The following is a 21618-nucleotide window of genomic DNA, read 5'->3' as shown; positions in this document are numbered from 1 at the left end:
GGAAGTTATCAAGACTCTAGAAATACAGTCTTGCCTATTAAGAAAGTGAAAATGAGCATGTACACAGAATAGCAAATGGAAACAAATGTGCCCGCTGCATGCAAAGAAATGTCCAGCCCAGTGACTGATACAAATAATCTAAAAATAATAATAATTAAAAAAAAAATTAGGAAACCATATAACAATCATGGTGTTTATTATCAGAAAGATAGCAAAGGGGGATTTTGGCAGAGAAGGCTGCAATGGTAAAATGTGAAGATGAATGAGTGAATTCTGGAGGAACAGAGTTATTAAAAGATACTAATAAAACAGGAATGCCTTTTCCAGAGCAGCATGGAAACCAAGCATTCCACATCTGTGGCAATATTTTTAACTCTAGAAATTAGTACTAACTGTGACACAGTTAGTTCAACAACTTTTGTTAACAGACAGAAGGAAGTAAAGATGTGGAATATCTGGAAATCTAGAACATCCTCCAGTGGTGTATGATCACTGTACCCTCATAATATTTTATAAAATAAAGTAGTCTTCAGAGGAAAATGTAAGGATTTTCAAAGGAGAGAAATATCTTAGGTTTCTGACTTGCAATGAGAAATTGTATTCATACTCTCATGTCTTGTAAATTAATTGAATCCTTTCCAGCTCCCATCATGACCCTGCATTTCTGTTCTCTACTTTCCAGCATCTTGGTTCTCCTAAATTCAGTGAACTCGGAATGCTGATCTCTACTTCAATTATGTATGCTATAAATATTCCTTAATTCACACCCTTTGAATATCAAAGTTATAGCAATACTGTTATCGCTAGGAAGGGCCTGAGCCCCACGACAAACTGCTTTCAGATATTTCACTTTCACATCTAGAACACATTTAAACCTGAGCTCTTTGATTTGTTTGTGACTTGCTCCACCATCACTCTTGCTCTAATTCTTTAAGACTTTACCTCTATCTACAGTCTCTTGTTTTCCAAACTCTCTAGAAGCTTTAGGGAGCAATTCTCAACCCCCACTTCCACTTCATTTCATGCCCTACATTTGTTATTATCATTCATTTACCGCATTTAACTCTCTAAAACATTTAGAGATGCAGTTTTCCTAAAGAGACTTATGCTATACAAATATGCCTATCTCAGAGAAGACTTCCCTTTTTTATTAAAAAAAAAAAAGAAAACCATAATAAAACAATAGAAAAAGCTTTAAATTGCAACTTGAATATGAACATGGTAATTTCTTAATTGATTATTCAGAAACTGTTGTCCTGCATATAATGTTTCAAGATTTTTTCCCAGAAAAAAAAATTGCACTACTTACAGCAGTCAAAAGGGTCCTGTTGTATTCACCAGGTCTGCACAGGTCCTTGCTCAGTTGTTTATGCTGCTGAACACAAAGCAGGGTATCCTCTAGTAAAGGTTAAGATCATCTAAGGGCTCTGACTCACACATTATAATTTTAGAGATTAGGTAGTGCAAACAATGTTGAAACTAGTTTTACTGGACACTTAACTTTGCTGAATATATGTTTCACACGTGACTTTTTATTATTCATGACTATCTGATCACCCTGGTTAGATTCAAACCAATTTTCCTCAAACTGAATCTACTGCTTCTTAATATTAAACATTCATACACATCTCAGTTGACCAAATCTACTATTTTATGAACAAGAAAGTCATCAGAAGTAGTAACTACAGAGAAGTATCTTGAACATAATTTTCAGTGACTATAGCATTGCTGCCACTAAGGCAGGAGGACAAGGCTTGATGCATTGGGACAATGTGCATTTTTGTGACCTAGCCTGCTTGTCTCCTGCATATCCATGCCCAGACTTGATTGTCTCTAGGTGAAGCCACTGATGATTCTAATAGGTGCAGAGCTTAAAACACTGTTTTGCTACATTAGCAAGTGCTGCCATAAATGTGCCTGACTATCCACTCCCACACGGGGAATCCGCTGGCAGCAAGAGCTGCAATAGCGACTCCTGGGCCACTCGCACGGCCCTGTGCCCGGGGAGGAAGGAATGCGGCTGGCATGCCATTGCACACAGGTGATCCCAGTTACAAGCACGGCCTGGGGACAGGGGGTGGAAGTCTAGGAACATGAGTGTTAAATAGAGCAAGTCTTTAGACCAGCTTACTATCTTGTGATCTGGGATGTGGGGGGCAGGCCCTTCTGATCATGTGCCAAGTTCAGCTGGGTCATATCAGACAGCCTGGTATCCTGCGCTCAGCTCTACTCACTACAATAAACTCCTGTGACTGCTGGGGCAAGCTGGTGGGCACAGAATGACAGAAGCATTGAGGAAGGGAACTCTGGAGACCACGTGGTCCAATCCCTCGCTCAAAACAGGGTCAGCTACAAGTTGCTCAGGATGGTGTCCAGTTGGGTTTTGACTTCCTCCAATGATGGGGACTCTGCAGTCTCTCTGGGCAACCTATTTCAGTGTTCGAGGACAATGACATTAAAAGAGGTTTTCTCTACCTTTAAATGCAATTTCTTGTATTCTAATCTGTGCTCATTGCCATTTGTCCTGTCACTGAATGACACTGAGAAAATGCTGTCTCTTTCTTTACTCCTCCCATCAAAAATCAGGTATTTATACACATTGGTAAGATCTCCACCGGCCTTTTCTTCTCTGAACTAAACAGTTTCAGCTCTCTCAGCCTCTCCTCATATGTTAGATGCTGCAATCTTTCAATCACCTTTGTGGCACTTTACAGGATTCATTCCAGTATGCCCATGTCCATCTTGCATTGAGGAGCCCAGGACTGGATGCAACACTCCAGATGTGTACACCAGGCATGAGTAGAGAGGAAGGATTGCTTGCCTTGACTGCTGGCGATGTTCTTAATGCAGCTCAAGATGTTGTTGTCTGTGTTTCCTGCAAGAGCTTATTCTGGCTCATGGCCAACTTGGTGTCCACGAGGAACCACAGACCCCTTCTCAAGTTTCCAATTCTAAAACTAGGATAATATTTTCTCCCATTTTTCCTTCAAAATGCAAGTATTTTCAGGGAGGGACCAACCCTTACAATGCACAAAGTAGATGGGGTGCTGATCTCAACGCTGTTTCTAAGCGCAATTGAAATACTAACCACAACAATAACTCAGCAACATTTTCTGGGAGGCAAAGATGCAACCAGTGAAAGTTGTTGATGATTACGATCTATCAAGCGACTCAACAGATTGAAAAAAAAACCTCTTAAACCAGTTGCTTATGAACTAAAGCTTGAGATATAGAAGGCTTTGCAGCAGTATAATGGACTCACACATAGTGTGTTCTTCACACACAGCACTCATCTGAAAGAGTACTTGAGATATTATTTTCACTGCTTCTTGTATAAATAAGAGCCAAGAATCTCACTTAGAGCTAACTTTTAATAATGGGCTGCAGTTTTCATGGTGTATAAAAACTGATTTCTGATGAAGGAAGGAAGGAAGCCCAATTAAATACAGACGCCATGCTAATGACAAGGTGACAGATGAATGACTAAGCTAGATTTGAACACACCTAGACCACACCTCAGGACACTTGCAGGAGAAAGCCTGCACTGTGATTGGAAAGTAAGAAGAACAAATCAATAAAGGATCAATTTACATGAATAATGTGAATCTTTGGACACTATTATTAAAGAAAGTCTGAATTTGTCTCTTGTGTCTTTCCAGTGACAAGCCATGAGAGGAAGAAGGGTAAAGGAAAAGGTTACAGTTCCTGACCTAACTGTATAATATCTGGATTTGATGAAAAAGCTCCAACAGCTATAAACAATAATTTATAACATAACTATAAGCAGAATACTGATTTACAAAGAATTCAGCCATTTTGTTCAATTTTGAAGACTGGGATACCCCAGAGTAATGTTGCATGTGTTGAAGATATGATATGGATAGTGAACAGGAAATTCCCTCACCTACACTAGGGACTTTTCTAAAAATTCCCATGGCTCTTAACACAGCTAGCACTGAATTGTTCACATGTCCTTAAGCCTCAGTTGGCAGAATTTAGTGTAAATATATCTGCTTTGAGCAATGAGGTTGCAAGAGGTTTGTTTATGCAAGGTTCCTCTCTTTGCTAGACCCAGCAACCAATGGTGGCACAAGTAGGGAAATCTACTGCATAAACAAGGCCCCAGAGCCTCTCCTCAGCCTGTGCTAAACCACAGATACCAGGTGTGTATATAACTTCAAAGAGATGAAAGAATCTCTTAATTTGTTGTCCCATTGAAACTAAAGCACTTCCTCATAACTGTAATTAAAAAGGGAGGCAACAGGGACCAGAAAACAAAGTTATATTAAGTTGTACTTTTCTGGAGCTGGTAGCACTTTCTCCTGAAAATATAATAGGTGAAAGTGTACAGCTCATATAACCCATGAGGTGTGATCCATCTGACTCAGGACACCTGTTTTCCTACAATAACAAAACTATGGTCTTTTATAAATGGTTCAGATCTTGAAGAATTTATCAAAAATAATTGCTTAGTAAGTAGACCATCATTAGTGATGACCTACCGAGATAGAAAGCACTCCACGGCATCTCTGCTTAGTTATGAGACTTTTCACAACCCCTTTAGTTCCAGGACTTCCTACCAGTAAATCCATTACACTACACAACAAACAGGTTGAAAAAAAATTCACCAAACTATTAATGATTGGGATAGCTTGGAGGGGGCTAGCATCTCCAGAAAGCATACAACTATACAGTTTCTGGTCCCAAAACTATCTGAAGCATTTTTCCACCTGGGAACATGACTCTGACAGGATCATTTGGGCTAGAGCCTCACCAGCATGCAGTGTTTGAGTCCAATATAATATATTTGCCTATATTAAGCTCCCACTAAAAAAAAAAATATAGGGAAACCACACCTGAACAATTGACAAACACCACCACCCCAAAGGCCGAAGTCTTCCCTTCCCACTCAATTGAACAGATAATAGTCCACACTTCTTTTGTCCCCAGCATCCTGGTTGATGATTTCGTTAACTTTCAATGTCCTTCTTCTCCAGAGCCCTCAGGTTCAGTCACACTTTACCTGCATTCACTCTTCAAGGACCTGTGCTAGTCACAAGCAAAGCAAATAAACACACTTTACTCTTCACATTTTCTAGATACACTTATTGATACCTAACCTATCACTGGAAATGTAGGGCTGTATGTAAAGACATGCAACTCTCTTGTAACACCACTACAAGCTTTTCTTTATTTAGGTCACTATTATCAATCCAAGCAGTGTTTTGTCAGAAATTAGAACACCTTTCACGTAAAGGACAGAAGTGGAAGTGGCTTGGCAGCTCTTCTCCCTCCTGCTTAGCTCCCCACCTCTCTTTCCCCAGAGAAGAGGTAGGGAAGGATCTCACCCAACTTCTGACATCCCTTCTTCTGCAGAGGACTCAACAGAGCCATACAGTATTCCTGAGTCTTCTCTCCTCTTTTGGCTTGCTCTCCTCCTTCTTGCTTTCCTAGCCAGAAGTAAGTGCTCCAGGAAATGAGACAGGAAGGCTAAGGAAGCAATGTTAGATAGGACAACCTCCTTTGTACAATACCTCTCTTGTGGACTCAGAGACCAAATGTCATTCCCTCACATACAGCTCTCCTCTGAAATTCAGTGTCCTTTCAGCCTTGTCTTCTCATGTCACTTTAAATCCCTCACCCACTACCACAAGCCTTCCAAGCACCAACACCATTCCAGTCACTACTTCCTCAAATGACCCATCACCAAGTCCCCTTTGGCTCCACTGACACCTTCTGTCCTCATCTGCAGCATCTCCTTTAGCCTTAATGTTACACAAGTGGGAGAGGGAGAGGCAAGGACAAAAAGTAGGTAGCAGTTTGCCTCAAGAAAGCTGAATCGTAGAATTGTTTGGGTTGGAAGGGACCTTAAAGATTATCTAGTTCCAACCACTCTGTCCTGGGCAGAGACACCTTCTACTAGATGATCACTCAAAGCCCAATTCAATGTGGCCTCGAACCCTTCCAGGGATGAGACATCCACAAGAGCCATCACACTGAAGAACTAATATTGATTTACTGCTCATGGCTTCTACTCAAAGCCAGGGAATTGTTTCTCCCATGAAATTAGCTCCCTTCCTTCTCAGCATGTCCTTCAGTTAAATATGACTTTCCTGCTATAAAAGAAAACTTCCCTTTTTCTCTTCCTAAGCAGTCTGTGCATCACTGTCCCACACCATATCTTTTGCAATTTTAATGGCTTGCCCTTGTAAATTTTCTTTGATCTGCCTTTGGTGAAATTTTACAGCTTTTAAGTTTCTGTCTGCTGAGAAAATCCACTTAATACTGTTTTCCACTTAGCTTCAACAATCGCATTGTCCTAAAACACTAACACCTTGATAGCAGACACCAAGGTTAGTGGCTTTCTGCTGTCAGTTCTTATCACCAGCTCTTGACATTTTAAATAAACGAGGAGGCAAAAACACTACAGAGAAAAAAAAAATCCTATATTTAAAATGAGATTCATAGCTGACAACAAAGAGAAAATTCTCAGTATTAAATTAATAAACAATACATAGACAACCATCCCAAGAATATCTTGATTCCTTTTTGTTACTTCCTCTCTCCAGGTTTTACTTCCCTTCTGAATGTCAGTCCTAAACGATAGTGTTTTTCCATGACACTAGAAACATGCACATGAAAAAAAAAAGTGTTTACTCAGGCACCAGACACTAGCATATTTTTCATCAATAAATCTCAAGGCACTTTGCATCATGAAAGAACCATCAACAGCTGTTTTGTAGAGAACATGCAGACAGCAGCTTACTCTGTCAGCACAACCAACAAAAATCAGGGAAGAGGATGACAGTCATCATAAGAGATCCTTTTAAATTTTTTATAAGATCAAGTTCTGATGCATTTCATTAAATGCAGTTATCTGAATACTGTTGAGTACCAATCTCCTAAATACTCTGTAAGAATTTAGTTACCAACTATTGCTCATTCAGTGTATTTGAAGTTGTTTCATCCATTAGCACTTATCATGGGGGCAGGGAGGAAACATGACAGATTAGCCTGAACTGCAGCATAATACTTTCTCAAACTACTGCTAGACACGCAGCGAGACCTCAGAGATTACAAACTGAGGAGGGCAAGTAAGAAGCTGTGTCTCAGAAAGCAAGAAGTACTCCATGTTGGTCTGAAACATGGAAAGTAGACTTTTCACTGCGGGATTAAAGGGAAAATAAAACTAAAACAAGAACTGTCAAAAAGTAGGGCTGGAAAGCAAACTTCTCAATTTTGGGAGCTAGCCCTAGAGATTGCTAAACTGTTCAACAGATCACTTCGTGGTCCCAGAACTGGAAGCAAGACAACAGAGGCAGTGACATGATGCTGAAACTGTGCAGACCTCTAGACATCAATCTAATTATGCTGATGTGGCTGTGCTACTGTTCAAACATGACAACTGAGCTCTGCACCACATGTTGCTTGCCATATATTCACGCCAGTTTATTCAGAACAAACTGAGGTGTCTAGCATAACATCACATTGCACAAATTGAACAGAAACACCGTCTCTCATCCAAAAAAAATCCTTCTGAATGGAGTTCAACACATAGAAAAGCTCCAAGAGAGTCTTCTGAATGAACTGAGAATTAACCCTAGGTAGCAGTTCCAACATTGCCCTAAGGGAAGTTGGTCCGGAATTAATCTTGCAGACAGTACCTCACATGCAGTGTGTCAGACATGCATGAGAAATCAGAATACTACCAAAATAGGAACTCCAAACAGAAAGACACATCCTGCACTGAGTGCCACATTACATGACTCCACCGCTTCTGATACCTGGCCTAGCTCATCCAGGGCTCCCTTAGACGTCTCTGCAAACAGCTGCTTTGCACAGAGCAGACATACTCTGGGAAGTAAGCAAATCTGGCAAGACTGGCTCATGATGCCTCCTGTGACAACCAACCCAAGGCAACAGAGATGTTACAATATGAAAAAAAAAGAAGCAAAAATGTAATGGTTTATACAACTTTGGAAGAATTTACAAGTCACAGCAGTTGTATAGCATAGTAAGGTCCTTGTCCTTTCTGACTACTAATTCAAAGGAATTTTTCATAGAAGCACTAGACAACATTGCACCAGGAGATGAATTACTGATAATTAGAAAACAGAGAGGTTATTGCTCATTGTAAATTGGATCCTGGTGCACAGTCCCATGTGATGATTAAAACCCTGAAACTGCAAATGAAGAAAAATTTGGGGTAGTGGAAATCATACAAGTGAAATTCAAAGTCTGCAGCAACAAGCAGATGCACACTGAGGAAATATGTGAATTAGAAGTATGGATAAATAAATATAAGGGAAAAAAGTGTACTCTTTCCTGAAAGCAGGGTCTGTAAAAATAAATTATACCCTCACTCTCCAATCTCAGAGCAATGAACTCACTGGAAAAGGAAATGAGATAAAAATATTGAGAAAAAACTTGAACATGTGTCCTTGAGCAAAGTAGTCCCTGTGTCCCTAGAATGCAGATTAGATCTGAGAGGTGCCCTTTAAATGGGACATACTTTGGACTTAAATGAACATGCTTCTTAATTAGCACACTTCATACTTTAGCAATAAGCAACTTCTTCCCTTCTGGAAAGTTGCAGGTGAAGATTTATTCACACTGATTGGAAAAATAATACTTTTGGGGTTTTTTTTTTTTTTGAATGATTACTTTTCACTCCTGTGAAATCGCCTTAGGGTGAAATATTACAGCTGCACATGTGGTTGTTCTACTGGTCCGTTGCACCAACCCATTGTTGAGGAGACACACTCTTTCCAGCTACACTATTGCAACTATTTGCAGTTGTATTCAGAATGCTAAACTCCATTATCTCAGCTCTGACAGGCTGAAAAGTTAAATTCTGATCTGGACTTTGCACTGTTTAGCAACAAGCAAACAAATGTGCAAAATTGGATTTGTCATGTGCAGATATTTAATTTAGCAGGAAACAAACAATCTGAATGCTTTTAATGTCTTTTAAGCTACGGCCACAGAAACTGTAGGCCTGCACAACTCTATAGAAATGACATGGTTTATTTGGGATGGTGAGTGCGTCCATCACTTCATGATCACAATAGAAATCACCCTTATTAAAGAAATTAATGATCATAATCATAGAATTGTTAGGGTTGGAAGGGACCTGTAAAGGTCATCTAGTCCAACCCCCCTGCAAGGAGCAGGGACATCTTCAACCAGATCAGGTTGCTCAGGGCCCCATCCAACCTGGCCTTGAATGTTTCCAGAGATGAGTCATCCACCACCTCTCTGGGCAACCTGTTCCAGTGTTCCAGCACACTCATTGTAAAAATTTTTTTCCTTATATCTAATCTAAATCTACCTCCCTATATTTTAAAGCCATTACTCCTTGTCCTATCACAACAGGCCCTGCTAAAGAGTTTCTCCCTGTCTTTCTTATAGGCCCGTGTTCTGGTTTTATTTAGTGAGAGGGGGCTATGGTGGCAGCTTCTGTAAGAAGCTGCTGGAAGTTTCCCCTTTGTCTAGTGGACTCAGCTGGGCCTAGGGCAGACCCGCTGCTGCCCAAGGCCAAGCCTATCGGTGGTACAATGTTCTGTGATAACGTCTCTGCAATAATGTATTTAAGAAGAGGAAAACAGAAAAAAAAAAAAAAAGGGAGAGAAGATGTGAAGAAGCTCAGGGGGAGGCACGAGCCTTGTGGGCCTTGCAGCCCTCACCCTCTGGCCTCCTGCCGGGCAGCTGTCTGGGCCTGACTCAGCCCGGCCTGGCTGCAAGAAGTGGAGAGGAGATGAAAAGCGATCCTGAGAGGCATCTGCCTGCTGGTTGTGAAGAATTTTTTTTTTCTTGTGAGAGGAAGGGCTGCAGACGCCAAGGTCAGTGAAGAAGGAGAGGGAGAAGTAATGCTGCTCCTGGCCAAGATGCCCCTACAGCCTGTGGTTACGACCATGGTGGAGCAGGTTGTCCCCCTGCAGCCCATGGAGGCCCACGGAGGAGCAGAGATCCACCTGCAGCCCGTGGAGGACCCCATGCTGGGCAGGCGGATGCCTGAAGGAGGCTGTGGCCCGTGGAGGGCCCGTGCTGGGGCAGCTGTTCTGGAGGGATGGCACCCCGTGGAAGAGATGACCCACGCCGGAGCAGTTTCATGAAGAACTGTGGCCCATGGGAGGGACCCCATGATGGAGCAGGGAAGAAATGTGAGGAGTTCTTCCCCCGACAATGAAGCAGCGGCATAAAACAACGTGTGATGGACTGACCGTGACCCCCATTCCCTCTTTCCCCCTGTGCTGCGGGGGGGGGCAGAAGGTAGTAGAGCTAATGTTAAGCCCAGGAAGAGGGAGGGGTGGGGGAGGTTATCTTGTTCTCTGCCTCATTATCCTGCTGGGTTTAGTAATAAATGAATAGTTTTCCCCAAGTTGAGTCTGTTTTGCCCATAACGGTAACTTTAAGGATTTCTCCCCGTCCTTATCTCAAACCTCGAGCATTTTTTCTTATATTATCTCTCCCTGTTCTCTCGGAGGGTGGGGGGAGTGAGAGAGAGACTGCGTAGTCTAGCCCAGACTGAGGCTAAACTATGACAGCCCCCTTTAAGTACTGGAAGACCACTGTAAAGGTCTCCTTGGAGCCTTCTCTTCTTCAGACTGAACAGCCCCAACTCTCTCAGTCTGTCCTCATAGGAGATGAGCACACATTCAGTGGCCTATGGAGATTATAATCCAAGGACAGATATATATGCTGAGCATTGAACAACATCTCCAAATTCTGAAAGACAGACAGACAAAGGACATAGAATTTGCTGCTCTTCCTGAAAATGCTTCTGTTAGGCAATGTTGACAATAGCCCACAGAAAATGAGCTCTAGGACAATAAACAACGGGAACCAATAGTAATGATATTGGAAGAGGGAGCTACATGTCCAGAAGGCAAAAGACCTCAGAGATATACTGAACTTAATTAGTCAGGGTAACCAGTAAACTGGTTCTAGGTGACTGGAACTGTTTGCAACATCATTGCATGGCTAATATGTCTGAGGTGGGGGAAAAAAGATGAAAATTGTACCTATAATGGTTTAATTCAGTGGACACAGAAAATGTCAGGTGTATCCCTGAAGAAGCAGCATGAGTTACAACTGTGGCACTAAACGAAAAGGGCATTGCCTTAATCATAATTGACATGTAACACATACTAGATGATGTATGCCCCAAATGACTCAGCTCAATTGTTCCACAAATATTTTTTTTTGGCAGCAATCTATGAAAACTTTCAAAAGCTAGATATGCCTTTAAAACTGTATGGAAGCAGAGAGAATATAACTGCATTGATGCTGGGCATGGGAAAGCTATCTGACTTAGGGTGTTCTGTAGAGATGTGATGGCAGATCAGCGGCACAGCACAGCTGCTGCACTTCACTGCTGGAAGCATCCTTATTCTGGGCATATCCGTTGCTCCACAAACAGCATGCCCTTTTTTGTATCCTGCAACTTGTCATGCTGGGCTCCTTTCTCTGTCACCTCCTCTATCTGCCAAGCATGGGCCTGAGCCGCCCAGCAAGCGGGCATATATTGCTTTGGACATACTGCAAAATATAAGTACAATCATAGAATCATAGAATCATAGAATCATAGAATCATAGAATCATAGAATGGTTCGGCTTGGAAGGGACCTTCAAAGGTCATCTAGTCCAACCCCCCTGCTGTATGGTGGCTTGAGTTATTTACGGAGATATTTCTCTCCTAACATCTTGTGACACAAATGTCACTCTGATGGAGTGGCATTTGGGACAAACCCTCTCTCCACAGGAAAGACTAATACATGTGGATACCAGAAATGTGAATTTGCTAGGAAAAATTCTAAAGCATCACAAAGGGAGAGACATACCTTCAAGAAAAATAAAACAAAAAGGAAATCAAGTAACTTTGTTCTCCTCAGGCCATAACAAGACTGAAACCTCCCACAGCTATGTGTCCCTTCTGCTTCTTCAATCAATGTGCAAGCTAGTCATTGAAGAATGTATATATTATAGATCTATGCATGTATGTATTTTTAAAGTTGCTTAATAATGGGCTGTGGCATGAAAGGAAAGAAAAAAGCAACAGTTGCTCAAGAGCAGTTAAGTGAAGAGACACTGCAACAGCTACTAAAGCAGGAGGAGCTTTGGTAACCGCAAGACAGAAAAAATATAAAGTATCTCACATTTTGGACTTGTCTGGTAGTGGCTGCTGCTTCTTGGAGAGGGTCTCATCCAAGCAAGCTCCTGACAAGAGGAGTCCTCCTCCCTGATTTCAGCAGGGACTGGATCAGGCCCCTGTTCCAACGCCTGCTGTGCTCCAGTGGGATTCCCAACCAAACACAGAGAAAAATGCAGACTCATAAATGGTTCACACAATGGCAAAATGATGTCAAGACTTTACATTCTGCCTCAGCTGTTCACAGCCTGCTGCAATCTCAAGACGTTATCTCTGAACTCTTGCAAGATTGCAACAAGCCTACTTTTGTTGCTGAAGGACAAAAGATGGGGCCTAATCCAAACTCAACTGAAGTCAGCAGAGAAAATGCCAACTGTTGCTGCTTTTTCAAGGCTTTTCAAAGGAGTCAAGTTTCAATCTCCTGGAGTTTCCTTCACATATCACAACCTTTGTTTACAATTTTGCCCATTGCAGTAGTTTCCTGAACCTACTTAATTAAATAGGCTACTGCAGGGTAAGCAAGGCTGTGAGTTTGTACAAGACAGACACTTTCTGGTAAGTCCCTGTATATGTGCTCAAATCCTGCAGTAAAAATGCACTAATCTACTTTTCTTTCATGTAGCAGCAGGTTACCTTTCATGTACTGCAAGGTAACAGTGGTCACTATATAGGACAGTGTCCAACGAGGTGGCTCTTGTACTCCAGTGCAAACAATACAACAGACGAAAAAAGCAAACAGCAGCTCCTGCTTTTGTTGTGAGATCAGTTCCAAGATTACTGGCTTAGTTTTCACCTGCTCCTTTAGAAAATGGGTTGTATATCACACATAAAAAGGTATAGCAGTGCTATTTTTCACATCAAATCATGATTAATTTGTATTACTAAATAACTCCAAGCACTAAAAGACATATTTTGTTCTTCACTCCTGCCAGTTTTAAGGTATTTATCTGATGGGTTTGGAAGCTTAATGGGATTCCCTTCATAGCTGTTCTAAAAATACCATTCAAATTTTTGCACTTTTCTAAAAGAAAACTTGTGCTTGCCAAAGTACACATTCTCTGGATAGAGCAATCATTGTCAGCAGTCTCTGCTGTTTGGCGCAATATGATAAATGTTGATGGGAAGGGATAAGGTAATATTTTCGGAAATGCCGTAATGTTTTTAGAGCTTATGTCCCATTTTCAAAAGTGAATTAAGTTCTAAGTAGTTAGATTTTCAAAGGAATTTAGCATAAAAAGAAATTTGAGTTTTCGTCACCATATACACAGGCTTGTAAACAATTTGAGCACTTTAGAAGCAAAGGGCAGTTATTTTTATGTGCATGAACATTTTCAAAAATCCTCTCCTTGAAAGGTACAGTTCCAATGCTTTAAAGAATTTGATTCTCAAATATTAAAATATTTTAATTGAGATTTTGCTGTACCTCTCGGAAGTAAAGAAGAACAAAGAAATAAAGAGAAAGAAAACCTGAACTTAGAAATACAGTTGTAGTAATTAGATACCCACAGAACATAAAGTTTAATAATTAAGCCATAGATACAGATATTTCAGCACTAACAACTATATGTATGGATTTAATTGGATTTCTTTTACTATGTCATATCATTTCAGCTCTCCTGCTTGACGAACCAAACAACACTGAGCAGGTGGTATAAACACATTTTAGGGGAAAACAAAGTGGAACCACTGAAAAGGTGAGTGACAGCAAGTTAGAGTGAATAACAGAAAAATAAGGAAAAAGTTAGAAGAAGTGGAGAAGACAAGGGGCTTCTGAAAATGAGGTTAAATACGCTAGCCACACTTCATACAGTCAGTTTTATAGCTATACAAAATAACATCAAACTATTCATAGTCCTGTTATTTTCTTTTTAAAAATCCAATGCAGAACTTTGTAAAAGGAGATAAAAATAAAATAAAAGATCACTCTCTGTTTGAGAGGCAGAAGTCCCTCCAAATCTCTCATTAATGCATGAAGTATAGTATTAACTACGTTCTTTGTTTTCCTGCAATAACTGAATAAATCAATGTATCTAACTTATGTGTAGAAAGACATTTCAGTAAAAAATCAACATAAAATACTGTTTGTCTAAAAATCCCTTCCCAAAATACTCCTGGTGGACATTCCACCCCACAAAGGAGTTTCACAATAACGAATACACTACACTACACACAAATACAAGTACACCTTGCCTCTTATGAAGACGATACTGAGTACTGGGTTGCAAGTCATACCCTTCTAAGCTCCCATTCTGTTTGTGTACAACCTTTTGCTATGGTGAATGTATACCACACAAACAAGTTGCTAAGAGATAACACAGATTGTGAAATTATGGTACATTAGCAGCTACTGTTTGGATGTCCATGTAATCTTACCCCCATTGAGTGTAATGCAGTTTGCACCTCAGCAGATGGGTGGCAAAGGCCTTACATGTACCATAAAGAGAAGCCGTTGGGTGGAGTAGGTAACATGCTGTAAATCCACACCCCAACTTGCCTCATGGTAATTTGTCCATGCAGGTATCCCTCAGGTTGCCTGGAGATGGATATTCTTTCCCTCCTCAAAGAAAACAAGGAAACTGTACCTTATGAAAGACAAAATGAAATGTTTTGAGAAAGCGCAAGATACTTCACTGTTTGCAAATAACTGAAAAGTTAGAAGCCATATGTGAAAATTTAGCTCTAAGTAGGAAGTTATTTGAAACAATATATTATCTTCTGTTCTGTTAAAATTGAAAATTGCTTTTACATTCTTCTAATGGAAATCCATGGTCTTATTTTTCAAAGTAAAAGAAAATTTTGAAATCTTTGTGAACTCATAAGTCCCTAGCATGAAAATGAGCTGAGATATGGAAGGATTATGGTACCAAACCCCTGAAAATGAAACAAAGTTATACTCTGAATGAGCTAGCACTACTCTCTGTAGTAAATTCAGTTTATGATTCTGGAACTCTGTTAACTAGGCAAACTATATAATTTTTCATTTTTCTTTTGATTTGTCTATATATTTTATCACGCAAATGGGCCAAAACCTAAATACTGAAAGAGTAATTTTTATTTGCTTGAGATTTGGGGTTTTCTTTTTGTTTTTTACTAAACTTAATGAATCTAAAAAAGGCTTTATTTTTCAAACACAGTTGTATTTTTAAGTGAAGCATTACAAAACACAACACGCACAAAAATGAGTGTATTTATTAGTATATATGTTCATTTATCTGTGTACTAAACTCACTTTGTATTTGAACTTACCTGCAGACATATTTTGTTGACACAAGTTTTATTCAGTTGATATTTAGTTCTAAAAGCATCACTCTCTTTTTCCCATTAAAGACCAAAATCCTGTGGTCAGCCATTTGACAGTGTGTAGATCCTCTTTGGACAGTTTTTACCCTTAAGATACCAAGTATCTCAGCTAAATAAGTGTTGCAGGAATCATCTTAAATTTTAGAAGATATTTTTAGGTAGAAAAGAGAGTAGAATGACCAAGTAGAAAACCAAGTGGTTTGAGGATGATGTGTTACTATATTCTATCCACTCTTCTTACTCAAAGACATAACCTGTATAGTATTACACCAATAAGTAGCTAACAGAGGAAGGAAGTCAGGGAAAAAAAAAATAAGAGGGAGCAGAGAGGGATTAGCAGAAAAGTAAAAGAGTGTTTATTTGAATGCCTGAACCTTCCAGCCCACACAATCTTGAACTGGCTGACTAACTACATCACTGCCTTCACTTGCTAACTTGATTATTTTTCCATGCGGATTAGTTTTGTATATTCCAAGAACTCTCTCTTTTTGAGCTGGAATTTTGTGGCTTGAAAAGCAAACAAATGTTTGGTCATTCAGGAAACTTCATGACGCAACGACATTCAACACAATAACCACTTTGAACTACACAGAGACTGGTAGTATGGAAGGCCAAAGAGAACAAAACCTGCCATGACCTACAATCATCTGCTTTGTGTCAATACAAGGCATACAGCAAGAAGCACAGAGCCAAGTTCAAGCTCTACAGTTAGACAGGCAATCCCTACGTATAAACGAAGGGCTCAGCTATAACTCCCTCCTGATGCAGGAGTGACAGGCACACCCACATCAATGACTGGAGAGAGATTTACTTAAGTGAGGCATGCAAGGCCAGTACAGCAGGATAGGTGCAACAGCACAGTATGCATCCCGCCAGACAAAACTCCATAGCTATTTGAAGAAGTTCCTATTAAACTCTTGCTTCATCCTCAGTACCGCCCTGAAGGAAGGAATGTGTTTATGGCACAAGTTAACAGGCCTGCCCACACCCTTGTCATGGGGGAAGGCACAGCCCAAGGAGCACAAAAAGAGGTCAAGCCGCAAGATAAAGCCCGCAACAGAAACAAATGGCAAAAATACATGCCGATATTAACTTCAAAGTAGGTAAAGCAATGTAAGGCACAAACAACATCAGGCCTGAAGATATCATCTGATGCAGAAAATGCCCATAACTTGCCTGTTGGCATTACGGTAACAGCAGAGGTATGTCACACACTTCCTACTACAGGGCTGCAGAGTTCTCACGAGCGATAACTCCAGACCAATAGGACTCTCACAGGGACTGATGTATATCTGGAGAGACGTGGGTGCTACGCCAAAAGCACAGAAAGAAAGACTGTTCAGGTCAGTTTGTAACAAGCAAACAGCTGGGGAAGCAGTGCTCCCTCTTCCTGTATGCTTCAATCTCCACCTGCTTTTATAGCATGGTCTTTCCTGATCTCCATCATATACTTCCTCATCACTTCCCTTTTATCACGCGTAACTTCTCACTCTCCCTCAGATTATTCCCTCACATGAGCTTGCTTTGACCACTCCCATCATAAAAACATCCCACCCTGAGCCAACTTGTTCCATCAGTATCACTCCATCTTCTTTTCATTCTGAAGGTCTTTGAACACAACCTTTATAGTTTCTACCTGGGGCTTCTCTCCTTGTGTGGTTCTTTCCTTTTGCAACTGAATATGTTTTTACCAGAATATTTAATAATATTTTTGTAGCCAAGAGGTACACTGGTAACTTGTGATTTATGGGAAAGGAGCGGGGTAATCTGTGTACAACTTATACATTCTAGTTGATGTCATATAGTTGTTATGAAACTCTTGAATCATGGAAGGCCTTATTATATGGGGAATCCACTATTTGTTTACAAAGGCTGCATCACATCCCTCTCAGACAAAGCACAATAATGGGTTGTTATAACTTTAATGATAACCTATTCAAAGAGCTCTGGCACAATTAGTTGGATGAAGTCTAAAGAAACCAGCTGAATAACTACTTTGTGTGAAATGCAGAGCAGGACAAAGGAAACCAGGCCTTCAAGGAAGGAAATAAAATTCAGGGACTGGATAGAGTGACATTAGTAATGAACAGGAAACTTGGGCAGGAGTGATGGGTTTTGTGTAGCTGCAGGAACTTAGCCGTAAATTAATACAAACTAAGCAAAATGTGAGGGTTATGGCTTCCAAGTGCTTGAGGGCAAAATATAGTCTTGTTCTCTTTGTATTTCTATGATTTCCTCTGGTTCTTTTCTGATCTCCTTAATCATTCCTTCAATATATTCCTCAAAGATAACATATAAGCACAGAATCATAAAATGGTTTGGGTTGGAAGGGACCTTACATATCATCTAGTTTGAAGCCCCCCTGCCCTAGGCAGGGACACCTTCCACTACAGCAGGTTGCTCAAAGCCCATCCAACCTGGCCTTGAACACTTCCAGGGATGGCACATCCACAACTGCTCTGGGCAACCTCTCCCAGTGCCTCATCACCCTCACAGTGAAGAATTTCTTCCTTATCTCTAATCTAAACCTACCTTCTTTCAGCTTAAAGACATTACCCCTGGTCCTGTCACTACAGGACCCCCAAGTCCTTCTCCTTAGGACTGCTCTCAATCCATTCTCTCCCCAGCCTGTATTTGTGCTTGGGATTGCCCCAGCCATGTGCAGGACCTTGCACTTGGCCTTGTTGAACTTCATGAGGTTTGCACAGGCCCACTATCCAGCAACAATGTCTAGCTGAACATCAGCTTTTAGGCTAGTCACTGAACTGACAGGTGAAGTCAGAAACACTTGCTCTTCAGCTAAACAAATCCTTGAAGAATCTAGTCAACATATCAAACTTCAGTTTTGGGTCTTTAGGCAAATCTGTGTCATACAGGTCATCCCCACAGTTCATTAGCCTGTCCTAAATGTACATGCCTTTAAAATTCTACTGTGACTTAAGGATACCATTTTCCAGACCCTAAGGGGTTGTACAAGCATTTGTGTTTACAGTCGAACTCCAAAGGCACAAGATAAACAAGAGAGAAGTTTTTTACTGAGCTCTTGCATATTATTGTTTTGCTTAACAGGCAAAACCCAGAGGTTACAAATCCTAGGAGAAACTTCCTGAATATGCCTCTTCTGCTGATTCTCACTTTCTTTGGGAAACCCAGAGTGCCTCTGTGATCAGCAAAGCTGTTTCATCCTTATGCAGTGAGCACCAGAGTAGTTTCCCCCCTCGTTGGAACTTGTGAAAAAAACACAGAAAGCAAACAGCTAAATTTTTTCCTAAACTTATTTTTTCTTCATATTATACTTGAATTTGCTTTCTGTTAAGAATATGGAACTGACATTTTGTAAGGTCAAAGTCAACTCACCATTGTGTCTCTAACTATGATTAGCACTGGTTCTTTAGGGATACAATATAAGAATGAGGTCAGCTAAAGGCTGACACTTGCCTCCCACCTTGTGGCAATGAGTATTCTAGGGATTTTCTAAGCCAGAGGTTGCCTCCAGAGTTGACTGGCCCTTGACAGAGGAGAAGCTTTTTTTTTTTTTTTTTTTTTTTTTTCCTCAAACTGTTTCTGAACCCATTTATACTTTTGGCATCCTGTCACAAGAAGTTTCACTATTTAATTCTTTGCTGCATGAGGAATTATTTCCTTTTGACTATTGTAAATGTGGCACCTAGTAATTTACTCAGTTCTTGCAGCAGAGAAAATACAAAGGGAAAGAGATTCTGAGAAATAGTGGTTGAGTGGAGGGAATGGGACAGCTTTCAAATTACACTCTTATCTGTCCTCGCACCTACTCAAACTTTCTCCTTCCTTTTGTAAGATGTTCTGCATGAAAGACCTGAACCATGAAAGATGTTGTCCATACCTCTTTACTCATAACAACTTAAAGAAATTGAATGTCTTTATCGAGAGATTCTGTCACATAATTTTTAGAAGTTCAAGTAGACTGTCAACCAAGTTATTAATCTGTGAAAGATGATTCACTCATAAATAAACTGTGCTGGCCCTTCCACCATACATTATAATTAGTTCTATGTCCACTAATTTTATCCTTTGTTATAGTTCCTAACAACTTGCTTGGTATAAAATTTGTACTTGGTGGTGCACACTTCCCTGGATCCTCCCCTACCCTTTAAAGAAGACTAGGATCACATTTGGATGAAGGCGTGGTGATGTTCCCATTTATTTTCCCCATTTGCTCTACAATATCTTCCAGATGACTCAGTGTTCTAAAATCTTTTCCTACAGCATGTTTAAGTGAATTTGTTTTCAGGAAGATTGCTCTCTTGAGAAACTAATTCTTCTTCAGAGAATCTGTTTCACTGTACAGGACCTATTTTAATATTAATTCTGTCTAACCATCCTCTGTTACTATGTTTGTGCCACCACCCTTAAGAACTTTAGCCCAACAGGAATCTAGGGAAATCACAGGAAGATCATGATCACCACTAAGCTAAAAATAAAGCTTGTAATCTCAGATATAAACATAGAGAGTTTGTGACATAATGAAAATACCTTATCTTGAAGAACTTGTCTGTGACCTTACTGATCACCCTTCCAATTGCTGATGGGGATTTTACAGAATACTGGCTTTGGTTTTCCTTCTCCTCTGTGTCTCATCCTGGGCAGCTATGCTATTACTGAATCTCAGGTCTGTTCCTTTTAGAGAAGTTGAAATCTTAGCCTGTCTTTATGTTATCTCTTCATTGCCTAGACTCCATATTGAGCTTAGTGCAGCAAAATAAAAACTCTTAAATATTCCCCAAAAGGAATTTTCACAACTGCCTACCATGCACATATCAGAACAGAGGCAGCTATATTCTGAAATGTCTACATAGCCATGAGGGCATGATGCTACTGGGAGACATGAAGGCACACACCACTCCACCTAAAACTAACGTGGAGATTAAAACTGTCCTGGTCTTTCCTTCCAGGAAATATGTGCCTGGACACCATTACAATCTTGTTTGCTTGAAAAACCTGTTTCTTTTCCCCCTACTTCCTTAAGGTTTTCACAAGCAGTCTAGTTTAAGTCCTGCAGATATTTTTTTTTTCTGAAATATGTCTATATATTGCCATTGTTGTCCATGTGCACAGAAAAAATTTTACCCAAGTATACCACCAAGTCCTTTCCTGTTCCTGACAAATGTACTCCTGCGAGAATTTTTCAAAAATGTCACAATGTCCTTCCCCATGCATCTCTTCACTCTCTCTTCATTTTAATTATATCAAATACGAACTCTTTATCTTCTTTTTGGAGGCTTTTCTAATCTTTCTACTCCCTAAATCTCTCATTCAGCAACAAAGGACAACTCTTGCCCCTTATGCCCCCCCCATCATTCCCATATTACATTTTCAAACATTCTCATATATTCTCCCATTTTGACCATTTTGAGGGAGTTCCCTATAATTATTGACACAGCCATTTAGTTATTCTTTAAAAAATCTTCCTTATACTTACCTTTGTTATGGTGCTTCTATGGTAGAGAAGAGCGATTACACTCTCCATAGGGTTGCAATGTTCATTCAGTGAGAACACTGCAAATCATCACACTAGACGGTAAGGTCACATTGCTGCCAGTGCTGCTCATCAGGCTGCCTACGTTCATCTTTCCTCTCTTGTCTAATTAAACCGAAAGTTCCTAGGCACAGTCTTTTGCGTGTGTGTATTTGTGATTAACAAAGTCAAAACCACAACAGTGATACCACTACACAGCACAAGATGCAAGGCCCGAGGAGCAACTAATTTGAGCAAGTATGCTAAATACATATGGCACAAGAACCATGTCGGATTTCACTGAAGATAGAAAGGGAAATTACTGATACCAATATTGCAAGATGGCATCCTTAAACACTCGAAAGCAGCAACAACATCCAGATGAGCAAGCATCTTTGTGATTCATTCCTACCTGCCTGTTGATAATGAATATTACAGGCAGCTATTGTGATTATCACCTTCTCTGCCAAAGGTCGGTAAGAATTCCAGGCTTGACAGTGAGTGAAGGAAACCTGAACATGAGAAGTTCTTACACTGCTGCAGTGAACCACCAAAAGGACCCTGGCTCCTGTGCACTTTCTGCTCCTCTATGCTTTGCTAAATACTTTGTTGTTTCCTATATTGCATTTTCACAGTTTTCCACATTGTGCATGTACAGGGGATATTGTCATAT

This window comes from Chlamydotis macqueenii, chromosome 5, assembly GCF_036417535.1.
Source record: "Chlamydotis macqueenii isolate bChlMac1 chromosome 5, bChlMac1.mat, whole genome shotgun sequence".
NCBI classification, from domain to species: Eukaryota; Metazoa; Chordata; class Aves; order Otidiformes; family Otididae; genus Chlamydotis; species Chlamydotis macqueenii.
This window is presented reverse-complemented; position numbering follows the sequence as displayed.